Source organism: Pan paniscus, chromosome 5, assembly GCF_029289425.2.
Source record: "Pan paniscus chromosome 5, NHGRI_mPanPan1-v2.0_pri, whole genome shotgun sequence".
Lineage (NCBI taxonomy): Eukaryota > Metazoa > Chordata > Mammalia > Primates > Hominidae > Pan > Pan paniscus.
In genome coordinates this window covers 121,489,393-121,513,846 of record NC_073254.2, presented here as the reverse complement: position 1 = coordinate 121,513,846, position 24,454 = coordinate 121,489,393, and the positions used below count along the sequence as shown (strand labels likewise).

The window sequence follows — 24,454 nt, the reverse complement described above, 5'->3', positions numbered from 1 at the left end:
ACAAAACTTTAAAATCTCTACAATTAATATTTAAATTAACCATAGTTTGCTACTCTGGTATGGTAAACCATTGCTTAAGACTCGAATATTTTAATAGTATAGGTTCTTTTAGGTTGGCCATGCTACTGCGCCTTGGATGCTAACCCAAGATCCCACTGCTTTCTCTTCCTGAACTATTGCAAGAAATTAATTCATAGTGCTTAGTTTGACATCACTTGGTTGAACATAGAGTGGATGGAATAGTACATGCCTAACATGTGGTCATCTCAGTGGGTTAACCAGCGAGGCAGAACATATGATTTTTAATAGGCCATCAAAATGAACCTCAAAAGTTAAACATTTTCTTTCCTTCTTTACCCTACAAAAATATAATTATCATATAGGTAAAATTCAGTGAAATCTTTCTACGTGCCAAGCTTTTTAATGAGTTTTTCCCAACAATCCTATACAGTAGGTACTATAATTATTCACATTTTATAAATGGGAAAAAAACCTAAAATCACAGTTATGATGCTCATAAACTCCAAAGCCTTTTGCTTTAATTACTCCAATACACTGTCTATCAACTTGTTCTCAGCTAGCTGTCCGTTTGAAAGGTTCCCACCAATGAACTCTCCTTAAAGAGCTGGCTTCTTATCTTGAGAATATGTGCATTTTTTCACATCTTTTCCTCCAAAAATGAATAAAAATAAAAGTAAAAATAATAGAAGATTGGTGGGGAAAGAAATATTTCTCTAGTAGTGAAACATTTCATAGGAAAGATGTGTGAAGACAATACAGCCACATAGATAACTGCTTGTTCTCCAAATAGTTCAATCTGATTGTACTAGAGAACACACAGTAGCTGAATCCATTTACAGTTATATACTAAATTCATCATATGGTATTCCTGAGATTAGTTGTGCATTTGATAAATAAAAGAAAAAGATGGGACAACATTCTTAATTAAAATTTGTCAATGCCTCACTAAAACAAAAAAAAATTTGAAATGTTTCAGTTTTTGACATACTCATATCCATTTTGTCCTTCCACAAAATTTTCCCAGATTAAGCATATCAAATGGGGTATTACCTTGGCTCTTTTGTATATATTTACCTAGCATCTAAAAGTATTTATCCTTTATAATGCTCCTCTAATATTCAACTACTCTTCTACTGTTGAGCTGTACAAACTATAAAATTTTTGTATGTTTTAGTAGGTATCAGTGATATATCTTCTTACATTCCACTCAGCCACACAAATATCGCCTTTTTTAGATTTAAATTCTGAGGCTGTATAAACTTTATGTCATTAAGACATTTCGTATGCTACCCAATAGTACTATATATAAACATAAGATTATTGAATAACTTATTTTTCTTCCTTTTGGTTATGAAAAAAGAGTTGCAGTTTACACTGAGCTCTTCAAAAAGTGCAACATTGAAGTCTAGCAGATATAGAAACAAAACAAACACACACAAAAAAACAGAAACAAGTTTGCAATAAAGAGAAAGACATTAAAGTGAAAAAATAGCTCTTTATAATTGATACATTTCTTAAATTTGATCCAACTTTTAAACTGGCTGAAAATTAGAGTGTACTAAACAACTTTTTATTAGCCTAATTCCTTTTAAACTACATCCTCTCCAACACATTTCATGTACAATGTTAATATATATTTTTATCCATCATTTCGATGGACTCTGACGAATAAAATATTTGCAATGTCAAAAATAAATTCAGTGATGTGCTTGCTCACCAAGCTGACTTTTTAAAATTTACTAGACACAAGAGGATGATAGAATTCAGTCAGTGAAGGAAAGTGTCAGATCTCTAGGGCACAATACACCTTCTCTAAACGTGTGTCAGTTTCTAACACATATTAGCCTTTAGATATGTTATCAGTCATCAGAGAGAGTCAGGGAAAGCAGATAAGAATTTCTTTCAAGAACTCTTTTTCTAAGGCCTCAAGGGAAGTCTCCTATAATTGATCAACACAAGAGTTACACCTTCTGGTTATCTCAGAAGCACAAATGATCCATGTAATGAAGCACTCAAGTGTTTGGTTGGATGGGACTATGGGAAGAAGAAAAATCTGTCAGTTGCATGAGTGAAAAAAAATCACTGATGTAAAGATTTACATTTTAAATTTTACTACAAGTGTACAATTCTAGATATTGTGATTAACAGTATTATTATGTGAGCTTCTTTTAAAAAGGAACTATGGTATGTAATCAAATTAATTACATTACTTTTAAAAGATATCTAATATCTAATTTGTACGATATGACTTGCGTAGCTAACAAAGCAAAAAAAAAAAAGCCTGCCACTCTCCCATTTTTCTCCTGTGGAATCTCATTTCACTGACTTAGATATAACAGTGATAAGCTTAGTATGAATACTAAATAAAGGATAAGGGCCTTGGATTATGATTATCATAGAAATAAGATTTTACAGGAATAGTGCCTTTATTGTATATTACTAGAAAAAGCTAAAGCAAAAATGCAAAGTATAATATTCAAGCCTGAACTTCTCATAAGTCAAATATTTTAATTGGTCAGATGAATATTCAGAACATTTATTATAATTAAAATGAACAACACAATACTAAGTAAGAAATATGTGTTAAAGCTTTTCCCTATATTTTGGCCATCTTGATCCTCCTCAAAGAAGCTACCATTAAATACTCTGTGCAGTTTAAGAAATAATGCCCTGGCTGTTTTAATCTTCAATTCCAAATGAATATGACATTTCTTTCTAACTGTAAAGAAATTTTAAATATATATATCTCAATAATATTTTATTATAATTTACTCAGTCAGTTCAATTATTTTAAATGATAGAATAAAAGTAACACCTGATTTAGCACTAAATTATCAAAGTTCTTTGGGGTGGGTGAAGACATTGACCTAACAGAAGAGAGTTTTGCTACTGCTTTTCTGTCTCTTCACTCCAAATCAATTTACAACCACCTCCTCTGAGAGCATTAATATGGGATTCATTGGTAGGTCAGTGTATGGGAGAGGAGGCTTAAAAATAACTAGGTAATGAGACATGTGGCTGATGAGTTAGAAAAAACTAGGCAGCAGGTTTTTTAAAAATCATATAACAGTGAGAGTATGCACTGTCCAATATTCCCACAAAATTTTACATGAGTTTAATTTGCAATGTGTAAAATAGCACAAAATACAAAAAAGCAACATCTGCTGTTCATTTTTTGTGCCTTCTATTTAGTGATTGATCACCACATCTATTCCTCAAAGCTATGAATGTGTTTTACTTTATGACAGAGCAGATAAATAAAATGTGTTACAAACCTAAGGGCACCCAGTATGTTGAAAATATGGGCAAAAACAGTCCCATAACTGGCAGCAAAACCAACTGATTCAGTTATTATTTGGTCCTGGAACAAAAAGTACAAGCTATCTCAGAAGTGGGAAAAATAATATATCAGAATTAGTCATTGGAATAGTTAGTTCAATTTAAAATTTATTTTTAGTTGCTGGAAAAAATATGTGTTTCCTAATACACAGTGTCAAACCAAAGAAAGCATATAAGACTAGCTTGGTAAATTAAGTCCAACAGAATTTTTTACATGACTATTATTTATGTTGTTCAATAATAAAGAATGACATTCTAATTGTTTACAAAATCCATGTGGTAAATAGGGAAACATATAAGAAAAACTCGGGTACCATTTGTTCTAAAAATCTAAAAATTACTAAAATTCTTAAAAGAAGCAATGAGTAAATACAACCTCAAAGCTAAAATAAATCATTTAATCCACATTCTTAAAGTAGTGTACCATATTCTAAATTGAAAACAAGGAGCTTTAAAAAAATAAATAAAACAAGAAGGAAGGAAGGAAGGAGCGAGGGAGGGAAGGAAGAAAGGAAAGAAGGAAGGAAAGAAGGAAGGAAGGAAGGAAAACCTAGGATTCATTGTTTTTCTGCCTGAACCTCTATTAGAGGTGTAATAATATATATATTATTTCTTACAACATAAGAAATCATACAGAAATGAGAGAATTTCCTTCAAATGGGCTAAGTAGACACAAGACATTAACATATAGAAACAGTCTCGACCTTAGTTTTCAAACCTCTTTTCCTTTCCTCTTCATATCTATTCTGAAGTTTCTATTAAATCAAAAAAATTGAAAATAAATACAATTTGTTGCTTTCCAAATTCTGAATATATACCATTTCTTATTCTGAAATGAGTATCAGTCTTTAAAATTAGCAATCAAAGAACTTTGAAAGCGGACAGTGTAACAAACTGCATAATGATTTTAAATCACAAGAAGCAATGCCTGCCAATCAGCTAATTGTAATTATGTATTATGCCTACTCAAAAAGAACCTGAAATGAAAATTGTTTATTCACACACTTAAAAATAAACTTTGGTCTTCACAAACTTCATGAATTTTGAATAGTATGTAGGCTGTATGTAATATCTTTCAAGCTATGGGAGGGTAGGCTTTCCTGATTTTAAAGAAAAAAGACAACCACACAGTACATTTGTATTTCTGTAAACATGTTTTGAATATATTTGTTTTAAATGCATATATTCAGTATGGGAAATCTATGATGTGTCTCTTAGGGCTCCACATTAAATACTGAGGTCAAAATAAATAACTCTGGATATTTTGAAAAATACCAGAACAAAAGGTAATCTGTAGCACTTTTTCCAAACGGTATTATATCTCTACAGGGAAAACAAATTTAAACAAAAAATAAGGCATAAAGGAAAGGACATCTTTGAAAATGCAATATTTTTGGCATGGAAATTTCCAAAAAGAAAGCTATCCCAAAAGAGAAGCTTTACAAAAAATCCAGATACCTTCAATCACAAGCATGCCATCTGAAAAAAATAAAAGATAAACTGTAATGACACGTTTTTTAGATAAATTATTGCTCTATGGCAAATAAATGCTATAACTGAATAATCCAGGTTAAATAACCATAAAAATGTTTAGCAATACAAATGAAACACCCAAGTTCTTTTGAGAAATACAAGATTTCAAATGTGGTATGGCAAAAAAAAATCATTCTTTAATGAAGAAAAAAATTTATGGACACCATGACTTTTATTGAACATATAGCTCATCTTGAATGCTTAATATATTGACCTCTTTTCTGTTCATCTATATACATAATAAACTAAACTTGAGCTATTAATGAAAGAATCATACTAAAGGGGAAGATTTCTCTCAAATTATTGCCAACTTGCAGACATGTTTATGCTTTGTTAACATATACATGCTTAAAGGTTTAATGATTTTTAAGTCATCCAGTTAATAGATCAAGAAACTAAAGATTTTAAATAAATGTATCATATTTTAAAGACTTCTCAAATGATAACTATGAAAGTGAAACATCAATGTCAACCTTAATTTTAAAGAGATAAACATTGTAACAGAAATCAAAGCATCTCAGTTTCATGTTAACTACTATTTATAAAAATGTTTAAAGTCATTTTCATGGCTCTGGTGTTTAGCTGTAAGATATGTTTATCACTGTTCCTGGAAATAATTAGATTCCAGTAGTCAAAATAATTAACTCAAAAACATGTAAAGGTCTCCTTTAACAAAGCTGCATAAAAGTTATAGACACCAATCATAGTGAAGTAATAGGCTATTGGGGGTATAGTGAAATTAGGTGGCACGTGACGAACATTGATCAAACACACTAAATTATTGACCCAATAGCATTTTCTTAAAATTTAGGATTATTATTAGGTATAATATGAGAGATCGTTTAATCTACTAAAGCGTTATAGATAGGGCTACTGAATAAACCTCAGAGAATATAAAGGAATTGTCCAAAGTCACCTATTAGTGCAGTCACTGAAAAGAGCCTAGATTTGAATGTGGATTTTCTGAGGTCAAGTCCAGGATTCTTTCTGATGTGTATGCAAATAAAAAAATGTTAGTTACACATTAAGAGAAAAAAGTGAAAATGTGGAACTGATAAAACCATAGTTATTATTTTGCATAATGACACAAAAAGAATATCAAAAGGTAAGAATATTTATATTTGAGTTATTATATTCAACTTAATACTTGTCCTCAAATGCATACTGGTATTTATAACATCATGGTTGTACTATAGATCATGCAGTCCACTAAATGTTTTCAAATGTATACATTCCATGTAGAATATTTGCTATTTCGTTGTGAAAAGTTAGCTAAAAATTTGATGGATTGTTTTCTCTACATTTTTCTTGCATTGATGATTTCTAGCACTGATTATAATATCAATGTGTCAGAGGGTAGTGAATAGGGCATCTCCTGTTTCTAAGAAATTGGTGGCAGCTTACAGACTGAGGACAAAGACTCACAAAGTCTGAGTATAATGATCCTCCTGCAGGGCTTGAACCATCACCCTACTCTTCCCCCATCCCCAGGATATAAAAGGAGAGAGCTAGGAAGGAAGAGAGAGAGTTTTCAGAATCAGCCTAGTGAGAAGGCTTCTGAAAAAAGAAAGAAAAATTATCACATTGAAGGATTCGCTCAGAAGAGGAGACAGGCATTTCGCTTCTCATTTGGAGATCTGCTTTGGCAACAAACTTACTGATTCTCCCACTACATAACTGAGCAAAGAAATTGGAAAGAGATGTCATACTGAAGCAACAGAGGCCACAATAAAGAAGCTTGCCCTCTCACCAATTGCCATGGCAAGAATATAAGAGTGTCTCTCAGGGAAAGTGAAAGAAAGCCAACTCAAGTCAGCTAGAACTCTACCAAAAGCTATCCACCATTAAGGAGATCCCAGAAACTAGGGGTTGTGGAGCTGCTAACGTGGGTAGTCCAGAGTACTGCTTCAGTTCCAGTGAAGCCACTGGGACAAAATTCACTGGAAATATTTGAAAAGAGTTTGGGTGGTCATCTTTCAGAAAGGTTGAAGGAAGTTTCACATCCAGCCGGTTGTCTTTTTTCAAGGGACTGTCCAATAAGAAGGCCCCACAGAGCCACTTAAGAACTTGTATGTGCCCCACACCAGATACATAGAGGGAATCAGCTCCCAGGTAGTAGAAGCCAAAAAATCACTGACCAACAACAGAAAGAACTAAAAAAGCTATGACATAAGTGGAGAGGGCTCCTGCCCTCACCTCTTGCTTTTCCACAACAGAGAGGACCCAAGTCTTGAAGAGAAAGAAAGAGGACTATTTAGATGAAGATTAAATCCCCAACATCTGTATCACTTCACGAAATCACGCCCCACTTCCCTCAGGCCTGCAATTCAGGGATGGCACAGGATAAAATAGAAGTGAGATATTAAACTGGATGGCTTTTAGGAATTAAAGTGACTGTAAAGTTATAGAATCTGTTCAGGATATTATTAAACGAAGAAAAGGGAATACTCAATACAGCAAGGGTTAAAACATTGACTGGAGAAGAATGAGGCCAGTTAGAGTTTTATATCCCACCATGTACTAAATTTATACAGGTAAATTAAACTGCCTTTACAAATGTTTAACTCATTGATTTTAAACATTAGAAAACAAGTAAATATTAGATATCAATGATATCATTTCATCATCAGTAATAACAGAAATTCTATTTGGACAGTATATTAATTTAAACAGGCCCAGTGGGTTAACATTTTCTAGAAGAAAGAAGAAAAGAAATCATATTGTCTATTTTAAATAATTTCCTTTCACTAGCATGGGTCTTGTATTAAGGAGTGTGGGAAAGGTAGCTGTCTTCTCTTGCATGCCAGTAGCAGTTTTTCCTTTTTTTCATTTGCATGTTTTAATTTTACAATAAATAGTATCTTATGTGTTAAAATAGTTTAGATCATTGATGCAGATCAGTTACTCTAAAAATATTAGCTCTGACATTTTTGAACAAACCACCTTGTTTTCTCTATTGTGGGTTTGTAACCACACAATTTTCTAGTTGGTGGATATTAAAGAATACATAGTGAACTCCTCATTCAGGCTGAGAATCTTCCCTTCAACCTTTCTGAAAGATGACCACCCAAACTCTTTTTTAATATTTCCGGTGGATGCTGTCCCAATGTCTTCACTAGAACTGAAGCAGTATTCTGGGCTACTCATTTTTCAACCTTTGGGTCTGCATTCACTGTTGTCCAACAAAATGAATATAAGTGATATGTGTTGGTACGACAGGTGGGAGAGGGCAGGTAGAAGGAAGGAGTACATAGGAAGACATGGTGTTATTATCATGAGGAACCTTATAACATATATTGAAGTTTTCTCTCTTGATTAGATTTTAAGTAAACTATTACTTCATTCTGTGGTTTACTGGATTATCACGGCTTAAGAAAAACTCCTATATCTTGTTAAGTTATACTAGGATCCAGTAAGGCCAGTTGTACAGGAAAATGTGACCTATATCGTACCTGTTTCAAAGAGGAATGGTTCTTGTAACTATTTCAAAAGCACTTCAAAAGCAAACTAAAAACTACAAGAGGCAACCATCCACATTTTACAAGTCCTTGGCCTAGAACAACATTTTCAACTTTTTTTTTTTAACCTAACTAAAATCTGCCTGGAATTTCCATTGTAATTCCTATGGATAACTGCTAAAGCTTTTGGTCCATGCCAAAGTGAAAACATACTATAAAAAGACATGCCAGCTGACTGGAATTGAAACTTAGATTTCTATCTGCTCTAGTCCCCTAGTATAAACTCTTTAAAAAACTGAATGTTTTCATGTGAAGATAAGCATTAGTGAAAGAATGAAAAGTAAAACTGAACTAATGAGCCCTCTCCACTTACCTCATTGCTGTTATAGTTCTTTCTGTGGGTGGTTAATGATTTTTTGGCTACCACTACCTGGGACCTGATCCCCTCTGTGTAGCTGGTGTGGGACACATGCAAGTTCCTAAGAGGCTCTGTGGGTCCTTCCCACTGGGCAGTCCCTTGGCAAAAGACATCTGGCTGGATGTGATTTCTTCCTCTATCTCACATTAGCTCTGCATGAGGCAGTTCCATAGCTCCTACTTTCTGGGATCTCCTTAATGATGGATAGGTCTGTTGGGTAGAGTGCTGGCAGACTTGAAGTGGCTCTCTTCTCATGCCCTGAGAGACACTCCTACATCCTTGCCAGATTAAAAAAATATATATATATCGTGGGCGTGCAAAAAATGAAACCTCAAAAAAAAAAATAAGGAAGGACTATGAAAGCAGTCCACACTGGGTATTTATAAATGAAATAAAATCTAGATTGCTTTTCATTATAGAGGTTCTATATGTGTATTCATCATGTGAACTGAAGTGTAGCATAAGTTTGCATGTAGATGTTTCACTGTATTGCTGAACTTGAATAATACAAGAAGGTGGGAATAGAGTAGATAGACATCTTAAAATATAATCACTTGGAGTGTAAAAAATATTTCCCTGTAAGTGTTCTAACACAAATTTTTGCCCTCTTTTCTTCCCACTATAGCAGTAACAGCAATATTGAATAATGGAAGGTCGAGCTCTGGGGTTGCTATTAAAAATAAGAATGAAAGACTTTAGCTTACCTTAAGCTTGCATTTGAATCATTGTGCATTTTTACCAGGCTACATAGAGGCTCTGGAAACTTTGTCTCAGATCCAAACCTTGAAAGCTTTGTATCTTTTATAAAATCTCTGATTATATTAATGAAACAATTCCTAATTGGCTTATCCATGTTACTTTAGCATCTGGCAGTTTTAGAGACTTGACTAAAAATATATGTTTTAAAGCCTACTACTGTATAATTAAATGAAAGTTTGGCTTTATTCAAAAATGCAAATGAATTCTTGGCTTTTTCTCTTATTCACTTTTAAATTATTTATATGTAGTCCCCATTCATAGTGCTTTCTCTGGTCCAGAAATTATTCAATTTCAACAAATTTCCAACTGGTTTAAAATTTTACAAAGAAAATGGCTTTAAATTATACAATAAAAACATACTTCTGTTGCTGGAAAAGGGTATAAAATATGTCTTGTGGTATGAGATTGGCCAAACCAAAAATGAATGAATAGACATTTCATTTTCTTGTGTCATCTAAGACAGCTACTATCATGTATATTAGCGGGTGCTTAGATCAAATCTCAGAAGAAAGAAAATTATTTTTACAAGTTATTTAAAAGCAATAAATGAACACCTTTAAAATTCATCCATCCTTTAAGTCTCATCAGTCACAAAGTAAATGTTTATAATTCCATACTTTATATAGACAACAACAAACATTTCTAGATTTCTACCTTCATCATCTGCAGGAGTTTCCTGCTAAAACTCTTGAAAGCACAAAAACTCCTTCAAAATACATCAGAGCTTTTGTGGTTGCCTGAAATTGCTGATGCCTCTTTTCCTCTCCATAAAGACACGGTGAAACCCTGTCTCTGCTAAAAATACAAAAACAAAATTAGCCATGCATGGTGGCGGGTGCCTGTAGTCCCAGCTATTCGGGAGGCTGAGGCGGGAGAATGGCGTGAACCCGAGAGGTGGAGCTTGCAGCGAGCCGAGATGGTGCCACTGCACTCCAGCCTGGCGACAGAGTGAGACTCCGTCTCAAAAAAAAAAAAAAAAAGAAAAAAAAAAGAAAAGGTAAAAATTATAATGAAGCACAATGCAGTGACTTATAATGACAGGCAAAGTTTATGCGTCCTCCACTGCAATTGGCTCCTGCTCAGGAGGGACTATAAAAAATGCCTAAAATATGAAGTAGAAAGTGGTTTTATTAATCATATTTTCTTCAACCTGCTTCATGCACCTCTGCTGTACATCACTAACTGAATGCTATCATTGCCAAAGCCATGGACCCTCTCCTTAGGCTGAGCTTGTGTAGGATATCTAATCTTCCAGATATTCTGCATTTTGCTAGTTGCCTTGATTGCTAGCTTCGAAACCTGTGCTGCTGCTCTGTTCCACATGTGCTCTTTGGTTATTCTTATTCATACACACTTCATGTAAGTGAGTTTCAAGTAATAAAAACAATATGCAGCAAAAATAGAGGGTATTGTAATCAAGTAATTCAAGGAAAGGTTATGTATCTTATATATTTTTTCTTTTGGAGATTTACTAGTCACACTATGCATTGAAGGACCAGGGAATTCTTGCAGTAAGGAAAAATCTATAATATATTATAATCCACCCTCGCAGACATACCCAGGAACAATACTTTGCATCCTTTAATCCAATCAAGTTGACACTCAGTATTAACCATCACACAAAGTGAAATTTTTTTTTTTTAATTACCAATACGATGTTCACTAGTGCTCCTCAAAATTGATCTTGGGAAATACTACTTTCCATGCATGTTGGAGTCTCTTTGCCTTGTGTCAATGATCTGATTCTACCTGTGTGATAGATATTAGAGCCCTGGAGTCATCCTTGGATAGAGGCAACGTCTTGGAGGTGTCTGCCAGGAAACAGGTGTACATAAAGTGGTTTACTGAGAAAGAATTACGGCATTTTAAATCGTTTTATTAAAATTGATTTTAAGAACTTCCCCAAAAGACCAGGCAGTATGTTGCCACAATCCAACTGAGTTATCTAGTTTGATGTAAAGACAAGCAATGTGTTAATAAAATACACATTGGAATAAAAATACAATTTATATTCTTCCTATTTCAGTTCCTTTCATTCCAACCATTATGTCTAGCATCAAGACAGTCAATAACTCTCTTGATTAGAAAACCAAAATTACTTTTTTCACCATAGATTTCTCTAAAGAAATAATAACAACCATTGCAATCATAAGGCATTTATTAAGTAATATTGTGCTAAACAAATATTATTCAAAGATATTTAGGTATAGACTACAGTTTCTTTTTTTAACTCATACATTTTGTGTGTCTTGCAGACTATGGATACTGTCTCTAAAACACTGCCTGTAAAATGTCTCTATGCTATTATATAATGTTAGCAGAATATTGTTTAAAATAATTTGTCATATTGCTCCACTTAATTCAAATTTCAAGCAAAACACTTTGATAGATGATTTGTCAAAAAGATAAGTGTCTGAAATCTTTAAGTTGGCTAACCATTGATTTATGGTGTTTTAATGCATCAATAAAAATATATATAGGCTTTTTAAACACAAGAATCTTCAACATTATATCTCTTCCTTACATAAGAAAGATTTTTCTCAGCATAACTCGGATGTTCCAATTTGATGGACGTAGTCTTTCCTAGCAGACCTACTCAGCAGTCATCTAAATCCATTCCCTCCTTTCACTAAACCCCACCCTCAACCCAGTTTCAGGATTCCATGTGGGATGTTTATCTGTTTATCTCATGTGGGATGAGCAATCAGGGCTGAATGTTACCAGTTCCCTTGGACAGCAGCCCTGCTTTTCTGCACACCATCTCTCATTTCTTCATTCTCAGTTTACTTGGGCTACATTCTCTAAAAATTTGCTACAAACACAGGCACAGGCCTGACTTTAACTCCCAGGAGCACAGATAAAAGCAGATCAGTGTGTGTAATGATACTAATAGGAAATCTAATTTTTAAGATGTCCTTGTACCTATAATTTTTTTAAGAAAAATAACATTTTATACTATAAAACGAGAAATTGTGTCCCCCAAGATCTTCCTGGTTTTTTTTAGAGTGGTATCTTGACTCTATTTTTGCTGAAAGAAAAAGCTCAGTGACATTTTCTCCAAAACCAAAGGGACATTCTGCCCTGTTAAGTGAATTCAACCTTCTCCTGAGAAACAGAAAATATGCTGTCAACTTTAAAATAACCATTTCTTATAACACTCCCCATGGTCGGTCATCAATTTTTAAAAACTGCTTGGGTCTACGTTCAGATGGAGCACATTGCTATATCAGAAAAATATGTATTGAGGGACACCGGCGCAGTCAGTAGCAATGTAAGGTTCTACCATAATCATATATAACTCTTATACAGTGTTAGGCCCTAATAATTCTAACCAAACAACACATTAACATATTAACATTTAACACCCTGAAAGAGGTATATTAGTGTCTCTATTTCACTTGAGCAAAATTAAGCACAGATAGGTTACATAAATTCCCCAAGATCACATTAAAGTATCTGAAACTAGGTAAATCAGAACTGAGATTGAAAACCAGGCAGCCTTGTGAATCAATTCTCAGCTTCGTATGTCTTAAGAATAGCTAGGAATGTCAGGGAATATAACACTCCAACATGCTGGTTTTGTAGAATAACTATTAGAAGTGGCAAGAATTGGGCTTTAGGACGTATAAAACAAAGTTTTTCTCAGTTCTTTTCTTTATCCCAATTTAACCCAACTGATATTTTCCTGAAAATCCCTAATGAGTGCTGGTAATGGAGAGCTATTAAACTCAGTTTTTTCAGCCTGGGGTAGGCAGAAAAATGGCCTCCCAAATATGTTCACGTCTTAATCCCTGGAACCTGTGAATATGTTACCTTACATAATAAAAGGAATATTGTAGATGTGATCAAGAGTTAAGCCTGAAAATGTGGAAACCATCATGGATTATCTGGACAGTTCCATCTAATCAAATGAATCCTTAAGAGTGAAGAACTTTTCCTGGCTGAATCAGAGAAATGCAATGCGAGAACTAGACTGGCCACTATTGGTTTTGAAGATAGGGGAAGTGGGCCATAAGGTAAGGAATGTGGTGGCATCTAGAACCTTGGAACAACCTTTAGCTGCAAACAACAAGTAACTAGGATATCAATACTACAACCACGATGAACAGAATGCCACTAACAACTAGAATAAGCAGAAAACATTATCTCCCCAAGAGTCTCTCAAAGGAATGCAGTCCTGATTATACCTTAATTTTACCCCTGTGAGACCTGTACCCAACTTCTGACCTACAGAACAGCAAGATAAATTTGTGTTGTTTTAAACCATTAAGTTGCAGTAATTGTTATATCAGCAAAAGAAAACTAACATGTGCACCCAGAAGCAACATTTGTAAATGTCCACGTGGTTTCATCTCCAGTATTTAGCAACTAGGAAATTAGTTGACTCTTCTGTTTTAATTAAAGAATATTAAAAGAATTATCGCTTTATCTCCACAGTGTATCATCCTGTTATCTTCCTTTCTAATTGGTGATGTCTACGATAATAACAGACACATTGATACTAAAAGTATGCTGTTAAAATACTTATATTTTACCTCTAACTTTCATCACAAAATGACCACCTACATAAATTTCATTATAAGGAGTCAATTTGTTATTAAACCAAAATGTAAAAGACAGACGACTTTTCATCAAAGAAAAAAATGACTGATTGTGAATGTCCTCTGCTTTCCCTCAGGCTTCTAAGGACACAAAATTTGATGTTAGAGAGCCCATGTTTAATTCTTGCAGGTGTCCTTCCAGAGAAAATTAAGGAAATGCATAGTGAAAATTGAAGATTCTCTATATGGAGATAACCCCCTACTGTTCAAAGATTGAATGCAAATTTCTCCAGGATGAGGTTGCAAATATCTATCTATTCAAAATAAGCCAAAGTGTTAATGTGCTGTATCACTCTTACTATAATAGAAAAGTAATCCAAACTGCAAAGGACTATTCTAGCCAATTTGCAACAGTTCCTGTTAATGATAAGAATGCATGTGGCCACAAATTAGATTTTCAACTTGTGTTACATTACCAATACAAGTTTATTTTAAGGCCTACTCATCTATTTAAGAAGAAACAAACTTCCCAATTCAGAAATAACACCTAGTATCTATATAATTTTATCAGAATGTGGTACACTGACTCTTAGATTTATAAAAGTTACTCTAGAGGGATACTTTTTCTCCTTTGAACATTTGTCCTTGTGTAAACAGACCTAAATGGCCCCAGAGAAAATACAATGACACACTGCTTGAGAGATTTGAGGAGTGAAAAGCTGGGGAAAAGCCAGAAAAGGTTTCACAAGGGAGGTGATACTCAACTGTGGCTTTGACACTGTCGTGGCACAACTAGACACTGGGGAGAGAAAAAAGGGAGTAACAGGAGAAGCAGAGGCAGAATTTGGAAGTTGTGGATAAGAGCAACAGATGTGCGGCCGGGCACAGTGGCTCATGCCTATAATCCCAGCACATCGAGAGGCCGAGGTGGGCAGACCACCTAAGATTGGAAGTTCGAGACCAGCCTGACCAAAGTGGTGAAACCCTGTCTCTACTGAAAATACAAAAAATTAGCTGGGCGTGGTGGTGGGCGCCTGTAATCCCAGCTACTTGAGAAGCTGAGGCAGGAGAATCGCTTGAACCCAGGAGGCAGAGTGCCATTGCACTCCAGCCTGGGCAACAAGAGTCGAACTCTGTCTAAAAAAAAAAAAGCAAGACATGTGTAATTTCTATGGTCCAGAGCAGAGTACAATAAAATGAGGTATGCATGAGGACACTCTAGAGTGAGCCTTTATATTTTGGTACTCATTCGTTAGCCACCATGAATGGTCCAATATTGTTGAAAAAATGTTAACCTAGAACTTCCTATAAAGTTGAGGGGTTTTTTTCTTTGTTCATTTATTTGTTAGTTTGTTTGCACAGTTAAGGTCAACCTTTAGGAAGAATCACCACTACCATTTCCAAGTAAGCTGTACCTTCTAAAAAAAATGCGTAGCTTCTGTCTATGACTAGAACTATACTGTGAATATGCTAACAAAGACTGGGAAAGCAATCTCAGTAAGAGTATATTATGATGGATTTCCTTAAGATGCATGGCAAATATATTTGTGCCTTATAAATGGAAGACTAAATGGTTTCTTCACATCAGAAATTGTAATATATGGCTATTACTCTTTTTTGTCTTTGGACTGAGTCTAACGTTTTAAAATGACAACATTCAAAGGTTCAATTCAATTTAGGTAATCATCAGAAATGTCAGCTGCCTTTCAAAGGACCTTTGGAATCTGCCAAATTAGGCTAGAAATCACGCATGGATAGTTTTCATTACATGTGAGCTGACACTTTCTGCTTCTGGTCAAGAAAACCACATTTAAAAAAAAATGGTGTTCTGGGGACTTTAGCTTTAGCGCCTGAATAACACAGAAGCAGAAAGCAGCAGAGAATTTTCCCCCCATTATTACTCCAACTTTTTTCAAAACAAAAATTTGGATGCATCAAATTTTTGTGGTTTCTGAAAATATTGAAGTCACAGAAATTTGCGGTCATAATCACAAAAAAGATTCAATCACAGTTTGAACACTTTTACTTTTTAAATTAATACGAGCCATATTCTCATGGATTAAAAGTCAGTTTAAAATCAAGAAATCTTTGGCCTCATGAAATGAGAGGTCCTATGTTTTGAGAAAAATTTGACATGGTAATACATACTCCATGTGGATAAATGAGTTCTTCACGAGGAGCCCAATTCATAGGAATTGGCCAATGTACCCCCTTCTTGCTGAAGAGGCTGCCGTCCTAGTACCAGATACGATTGTCTAGCAGAGGTGGACTGGGTTTGCCAGCACTCTTTTGTGCCAGGCAGATAATATGGAAAAGATCCTGACCCCAGATGGAGTTTTGTATCTGCAGTGCCTAGAACACAGACTGAGTCAGTGAGTGTCAGTTACATCAAAGCCTCTTAATCAGTGCACCATTGGAGGCTGCACTGCAGGAGGCTGGGACAGCCCCAGCCCTGGGCCAGCAGCCAGACTCCTTCAGTTTATCTAAGCGGGCCATGGGAATCTGATTATTTTCTGTATACCAAAATTTGAAAAATATTTGGAGCACTAAATTAAAAGAATGTGTATTCCCGTCAAAGAAATATCTAACAAACTGGTCAAAAAGAGATTGGTTCATGGCTTTTTACAAACATATTGTGATGAAATAAGTCAGTTGCATAAAATTCTTAAAATAATAATATGGATAATACTTTTTTAATGTGAGGATTTTTCTGGAAACGTCCTTTAAAAAAAAAGATCCCCTCTCAGAAGGAAAAAATATATATAATATGCAACAAAAATATTTTAATCCAGCATCATAGCAATAATAAACTATCTACTACTTACAGAACACAAATCTATCTCATAATATTTTTCAAATATGCACAGTGTGTTTTCATGAGAATACTTATTTTTCAACAAGTCTTTAAAAATGATGGCTTAAGTGCTTTTGCTTTCTGCTTTTTAAAGTAATTTACTTTCCAAGTCTAAATATAATATTTTATCAATTTAAATAAAATTATTATGGAAAGATTTAATGGTTTTAAATCTACTGTAAAATATTTTCCTGACACATTGAATGATCCTTACCTTTGCTTTCAGAGTAGTAGCCACAGGATTCTGTGGCATCTAGGGAGTGACTGTTTAATCAAGCATGGCTACTTGTAATTTCTAATTCCAGGTCAACTTTGTTTGAAAGAAAATTCAAAGAAGTAAACTGTGAAGCACCAAAACTGTAAATTTTAATGTAGTTAAAATCCTAAATTCAATAAAAGAAGATGAAAGGACCCACTACAGCTTTTAGCAAATAAGTATAATTTCAATAGGCTATAGATTATATTTAGAGAGCAAAAATGAACATTTATTTTTAGAAGTGAAAAAGTCAAAATGTTAATTAAAGCAGGTTTAGCCATGAAAAAAATTAAATATTCCATCAGAACAAAATGTGGATAGACTATCTTGGCCAATAAAGATTACATACGGATGTGAAAAAAAATTGCTGAAATCTCAGGTGTGTCAAGTGCCATACTATTAATTTGCATTTGGTATCATCCTGCCATAATTTTCAAAAGCAATTACACCACTAAATGCACATGAAAGATAACAAGCTTTGTAATCAATAAGTGACCTCAAGAGAGGTGCAAATTTATCAACATATGCTTATTCCTCACCAAGTTTACTATACCCTCTTACAATTACCTAGTTTATAATATTGATGTTGATATTAAAATTATGTACACAGGGAAAAACAGACACACTGAATTTGTTCATAAATTCCTATGCAATGGCTTGATTACTGACAGTTACATATCTGCAGCCTAACAAGCATGTCATTTTTACTTATAGTCATAGCTTTGCCTAAGCATAAGCATATATGCAAAAGGCCATGGTGTTCCTTTTAGAATTGTTTAGGAATCAATCCAATGATTCAACTAAACAAAATAAGACTTTTTGCTATGGCGTACTTAAGTTGAGTAACTAACTTCACTCTGTTTAGGCAGCCTCCCAAAGAATCCAGAAATAATTATCTGTACTCTAGATTTGTCCTCTAGTATTGCTTGTCTTGATATGACTCTATCTAGGAAAATCATATTTTTTCTTGCCTAACTAAAATAAGTCTGAAAAGATTTAAAACTCTTAATATTTAGATAAAAATGCACACAGCTAAAAATGAAAAGTCTTAATGCAATAATCCAAGATGTATAAAATAGGAACTAAAGAACATAGCTTACATTCTTTTTTAAACTCTATGGTTGTTTTTTTCCAAATTAAGCTTGTATTCACACACAAAAGCATACCTGCACATATACCAAATACACATTTGAAGTTCAGTTGAATAATGTTATTTTAATTCTTTCAACAAAACTTTTTGAGCATTTACTTATGTGCCATGTATTATTTTGTAGGTACAATGGATATAGAAAATGTTTATTTCAGATAATTACTGGTTGTTTTACTAAATTACTACTCTCCTTTTCAGAATTTGATTTTCAGGACAACTCTCACTAGTGGACACCATGGCCCTCCTCTCCTCACTCCCTACCACCAAGTAGCTTCCTAGATAAACAATATTCAGCCAAGCAACATTGAATGTAAATCATCCCAAGGAAAATATTCCTCCTCAAATTGAAAATGTGTGAGTACCTAATTCTGGATTTCACTTAAGCATTTCAGACCTAATTTCTGGGTCCTAGGACTTCATAATATTTTTTCTTATTATTTCAGGGCCATATGTCACCAAAATTATAATGTTAGTGAAGTTTTCCATTAGAGTTTTCTTACATGCACATATGCCTTTCAGCATCCTTCTCTTTTTAAAAAAAAAAAAAAATCTGTCCCAATTCCTGCTAATGTCCAACAACTTAAAGGTAACCAGGACCCACAAGACCTGCCCATTATTAGAAGCTTTTTGTGTTCCAGATCAAGTTCATGAATCAAACATGCCATGTTAGCTTTTTGAGTTTTTACCTCTCAATTCTGGAAAAACTACTAGCTGTTTAATTCAATTATATATTAAGCAGAACTTGTGCTTATGGAAATGTAATTCTGGTTCTGATGACATCTACCATCGGAGATACTATAGTACGATCAGATCCCATTCAGCCATAAAACAAGTTATCTCACTGAGTCATAAATACTGTTATTTTCTCTCCTACTAAACCTGATTACTAAATCTGTAACATATTTAAATAGAGACTCAACATTAATTTGGTTTTATGTCATGTTCATATGATGCTTCCCAAATCAAACCGTTATCTACCTATATTACCCAAGTAAATGTACCACTAAATAAAAATACGGAAAAATTACTGGACACTCAATTTATAAGGACTCCCCGAAACAGTCACATTTTTTTTAAATTAACTTGGGAAGTATATTTCTAACCTAGGTCTAATGATTTTAAGGCATGGCTCCTATAACACTAGTAATAATGTAGCCTGCTCCATGGCATTCTAGAAGCAGGGTGATAGGAACAATTCAGCAAAGAACTGAGGAAACTAGAAAATAAGTTTAAAAAGGTTATCATCCCACTCCCAATCCCAATATCCTTAGAAGAATTTTTCCCTCTTCCCACTCTAGTCACTTAAGAAGCATTGTTTTGAATTATGGCATTTTGCTTGGAGAGAGGAGACTCAATATACAACATATTGCTAAACTCATAAGAAAAAAATAGAACCAACATTTCAAAACACATTACCCACTTTTAATTTCTTCTCTTTTAGATGCACAAAATGCTGTAGCAAAAACAAATTAGTCCACTTAGCCAGAAAGTCAGTTTCCTTTCCCTGCCTCAGCCTGCCATGCCCCACTAATCCCCATGACCCACTACCCCTATACATACAGACTCCCCAAAATAATAGTTTTTGTCCTGTTATAACCAAATCCAGTAGGTAAAATGTAGGAGATTTTATAAATTATTGAGTCTTAAAAATTATTTCAAACTGCTGTTAAAATTCAGGATTATGTTTTTTAAAACATTAAAGAAACAACACTGTTAAAGGTAATACATTGCTGCATACAAAATTTGTGAATACTTGGGTATGTGAATTTTGTAAATGTTCATGGAAAATGTCTGAAAATCTTGAAAATCTACCAGGCTTATACCAATAAGCTTAAGTTCCTTTTCTTAGCAGAGCACTGAAACCAATGCTCATGTAATCCTCGCAGGCTCTCCCCAGTAAGATTTATGCCTCACTGAAGCAAAAAACAACTTTATGGTTTCCCACAGAGAAAGCTATTGGAACTTTTCTCAAACACTACAACATATAGAGCAGAATTCAGTAAAAGCTAATGGTTTGGACTGACCAAAGGTTTAGTTTTAGAAATAAAAAAAAATCTCAGTATAGGACAAGCAGTCTCATGGCTGGACCTATTGCTATAACCAGTTAATCTCCTATGTTGAAATCTGAGCATTTAACTGAAGGGCATAAAACAGCACCTGTGACTTGAGACCGCTGAACTGGCTTAATGGGTTCTTCCCCTGATGGGAAGGTCTAGCATGTTTGTCTATACTCATGGGAGGGGCAGGAGTGAAACAGTGGCAATTCTCACTGGTATCTCATAAATTTATATTGAATTGCTCAGACTGCTTTGAAAATGCTCCATGCCATAAATCACAGATCATTCTAGTATCACTAGAATCTATGATTATAAACAAAGAGCTTTTGGAATTCTGGAATTTAAACATTCTGAATAGTTTCTTTGTCTTGACGGAAAGTAAAAAGAACAAACTTGTTTTATACAAAATCAGATGCTCCAAATGGTCAGTTGATGATGATACCAATCAAAGAAAACTAAGGAGGAAGAAAAAGAAAACAGGAAAGAGAGGAGGCAACAGGAAAATCGGCCTTCCTCCTTCAGTCTACGGTAGGAATAACTCGATTGTCCCCCTTCTTCAAAGGGTGTGAATTCAGCTTCTCCTTTTTTACTTCCTTTGTTTCGTGTAATGGTTATTGGTGTTGGGCTTTTCTGGGTTATTCCCTTTTTTATATCTTATGCTTTGTTCAAACAATTGGGAATCCTCAAAGTCTGTCACTGGAAATTAAGAGCATGTTTTATATAAAATTTAGCAATTCTACATTTTGAAGAAACATGCCAATGAAGTAGGCGTTAAAAATAATATAACAAAATATATTGTATATGTGATAAAAGGGTGCTTACAAAATCAAGGTACAGACATAAAGCACATGAAATCTGATAGTCTACATACTTCATAACATTACATCCTGGGGGTCATTTCCAATTGACATTTCAAGAAAAGGTTACATTCATATTGCCCTAGTGACTGAAAAATCACAAAAAAGTTAAGAATTTAAATGTATCACTACTAATAAGACGGTGGAAACTTTTCCTTATTAAACTAGGTTAGCACTATCAATTTAAAGTATATTTCTGACAGTTCAAGCACATTTTTTGGCCATGTAACACGTTTGCAAATCTTAAATGGTTTCACATTTCTCTAAACCGTAATAAGAGCATAACATGAATATTTAAGCAGCTTAGCTTTGATATAAATATATTTGTTCAGGATATGCTGGCAGCAACCCAAAATGTAGTGTAATACCCTCAAAGCTGGCAATTCCAAACTCATTTAAGAAAGCAGATAATATAGGCTGGCAGCATTAAAGCAAATAAAGTCAATTAATTTTTTTCTTAATTTGTTTCCTCTAGCTTGAAATTGCCAGGAATGGATAAATCTGAAGATGAATGAAAAAAAGAAACTACTGGGAACGGAACAGAAACAAAAAAAAAGGATGGGAAATCTGAAGCTGCTATTTCTTATTCTGATCTTAATAGCAGGATACAGTTGAATAATAACATTATCTACTGAAGATCACTGAAATGTAGGGAGGGAATTCCATTTTGAAAACTTTAATATGTAGAGAGTCAGTACATCATTTTTACAAGCAATATCCTTAGCAGAAAGGATTTTTTTAGAACTATCATGCTACAGAAAACTGCATTTTTATAGTAACTGAAAGATGCAAAGTTACTGAAAAAATAAAACTGCCATTTTATTGTATTGCCATTAATCACATGGTTTGAATTTTGATTACTTGTAGAGACTGAGACTATTAAATGGTGGAATATTTCTATGGACAACATTCAGATAGTATTCTCAATGCTTCACTACTCCCTTAACCCATTTTGGTGTACTTTAGAAATGTAATACTGTCCTTGTTGGGGTTTTTTTAAAACACGAGAAAGCAATAAACACATTGAGATAGAATCCCCCTAACTTGCTCTCCAATAAAAACAGACTTTGCATTATTTAGTTTTTGCTTGAAGGCACTTCAATTTTTGATGCCTAAGACTGACTTAAGCATTGAGCAAACATATCTTTGTATGTATCATTGCCACCTTTTTAGGAAAATAAAATGTCATAGTGTCAAGCAGTTCTGGAGGAACTTGAAAGCAGTGCCTTATTTGGTATTTTGAGAGCAATATTTCTCAAGCCTGGCTACATGCTGGAGAACTTTTTAAAAAATGAAAAAAAAAACACAAAAATTTCATACACTGCAAGCACAGAGCAATTAAACAGCGATGTATTTGGGTGAAACCTCAGGCATTATTATCTTTTAAAGTTCCCCCATGATTTTCATATGCAGCCAACCTTGAGAACCACTGGGTAAGTTATTCTTAAAGTGTTATTAGGGTCTTTACTATTGCTACATAAAGGACTCTAATCTTTAATTAAATCAAGGAACCATACTATGCTGATTATCAATACTATAGCCATGTTTCTTGAAGAAAGTGTTTAACATATTGAGATCCGTATGCTTCTCTTAGATACCCATATGCTCTGCTTCTATGTATGTTATTGAAAATACTATTTTAGCCTTTGTGTCACTTTCATAAGAAACATGTCCTCCATGTTTTGTGAATTGATTAATAGAAAGGTATTAAATATATACATAGCATGATTTTAAGTTAATACAAATATTTAAAGCCATAATGAAAAGAAAGCCATTTATTGGGAGAAAGTATTGGCTATTAGTTTTAGTACTAGTGAATACTGTTTTACCCTCGAATAGGTGTGAATATACCTTAACGTTGGATATCCAAAGTGTCTCCATAGGAAAGTGAAATAATATAAAATAAGTAGCACAAAATAAAGTCTCTAACTTTCACTAAAAGAGTGATGAAAAGGAAACTGACTTTGGCAGGCACATCTTCTGGCCAGTCACATTAAATATATTATTTCACCTTTCTTAAAAAACAAAAGTGGGAGGTATTTGGCACCCCCCCTCAGAGATAAATAATGGGCTCTCAGAAAAGTTAGTAATTTGTTCAGGTTCACAAAATAATTAAATTTAAAAATGGGGTGCAAATCCAGATTTTACCTTTTACTTTTTTTCTACCATTCCATGCTGTCTTCATGAACGGTGGCTTTTGTATGGTTAATTTTCCATAAGACAACAGAAACAAATATCTCAAAAGAAATTCCACATAATTAGTCTAGTTTTATTCAACCAATTTATTGACTGCCTAATATAATAAATGACTGCTAGTAGCTATGAAAGGCATAAGAATGATAACCATACGGCCCCTGTCTTCAAAGATATTAAATACAAATAATAATTGATAATAGAATGTTAAGAGCTATAAGAGAGATATAAAGCAAGGAGTACTATATAGCATCTCATAGGGAAGAGAAACTAATTTCCACATCAGAAATCAAGGAGGCTACGGAATGACAATTGAGCTCAAACATAAAGATTAAGTCCACATCAGAAATCAAGGAGGCTATGGAATGACGACTGAGCTCAAACATAAAGATTAAGTAGAATTTCCGCAGGATAAGGAGTTTGAGAAGACTGTGCAATGATTAATCTAAACAGGACGAAGAATGATTTAGAGACTGTTAAGTAAAGGGATCTGGCTGAAGTATAGAACACATGAAAAAATAGAGCGGGAAAGGAGATTCAAACATTGTCATGGGATCAAAATCAAAAGACCTGAAAGCTATGTTAAAGTTTATCAAATAGAATCCTCCAGTTTTACTCTGAGGAAACTGAAGCCCAGGGATATTTAATGTTTCACCAAATATCACACCAGTAATAACTGCCAGAGCTAAACACACACAAAAAATAAATCTCTTACTCTACTCCCTCAGTTTCTTCCCCTACCATTTCTTCCTCTCTCCCACCTTTTTCCTTCTTTTCTTTGCTTCTCTATTTTATTCCTTTTTTCTTTTTCCTTCATGTCATTTTCTTTCTTTGGGGGATTGGAAGGGTATTTTTGTTACACCATATCAAAGTACATTAAATAGCAGGATAAAAAGGATGAACTAAATTATGTAGGCAACAGGAAACACCGAGTAGTTACTGCCACACTCAAGGGAACCAGTTACTTGCAAAATACATGTTCTCTGGTGTACATCAGCTATTAAGCCAGCTGGGGTCT

General features: G+C 34.1%; 1 protein-coding gene and 1 long non-coding RNA gene across 11 annotated transcripts in view; one reads left to right on the top strand and one right to left on the bottom strand.

Annotated features, from left to right (window-relative positions):
* Positions 1–24,454, bottom strand: part of GRIK2 (glutamate ionotropic receptor kainate type subunit 2) — a 1,183,164-nt gene that overhangs the window by 595,322 nt on the left and 563,388 nt on the right. Inside the window, exon 1 of one of the 10 annotated variants that reach the window (XM_034962603.3) lies at positions 10,183–10,198. The exons of the other annotated variants lie outside the window; for them this stretch is intronic. The gene's annotated coding sequence lies outside the window, so the exon portion shown is untranslated. Of the gene's footprint in view, positions 1–10,182; positions 10,199–24,454 lie in introns of those variants that run through there. 10 annotated transcript variants of the gene reach the window in all.
* Positions 20,607–24,334, top strand: LOC117980655 (uncharacterized). Its single transcript, XR_004672099.3, has 2 exons — positions 20,607–20,914; positions 21,719–24,334. It is a non-coding gene; the product is annotated as an uncharacterized LOC117980655 (long non-coding RNA).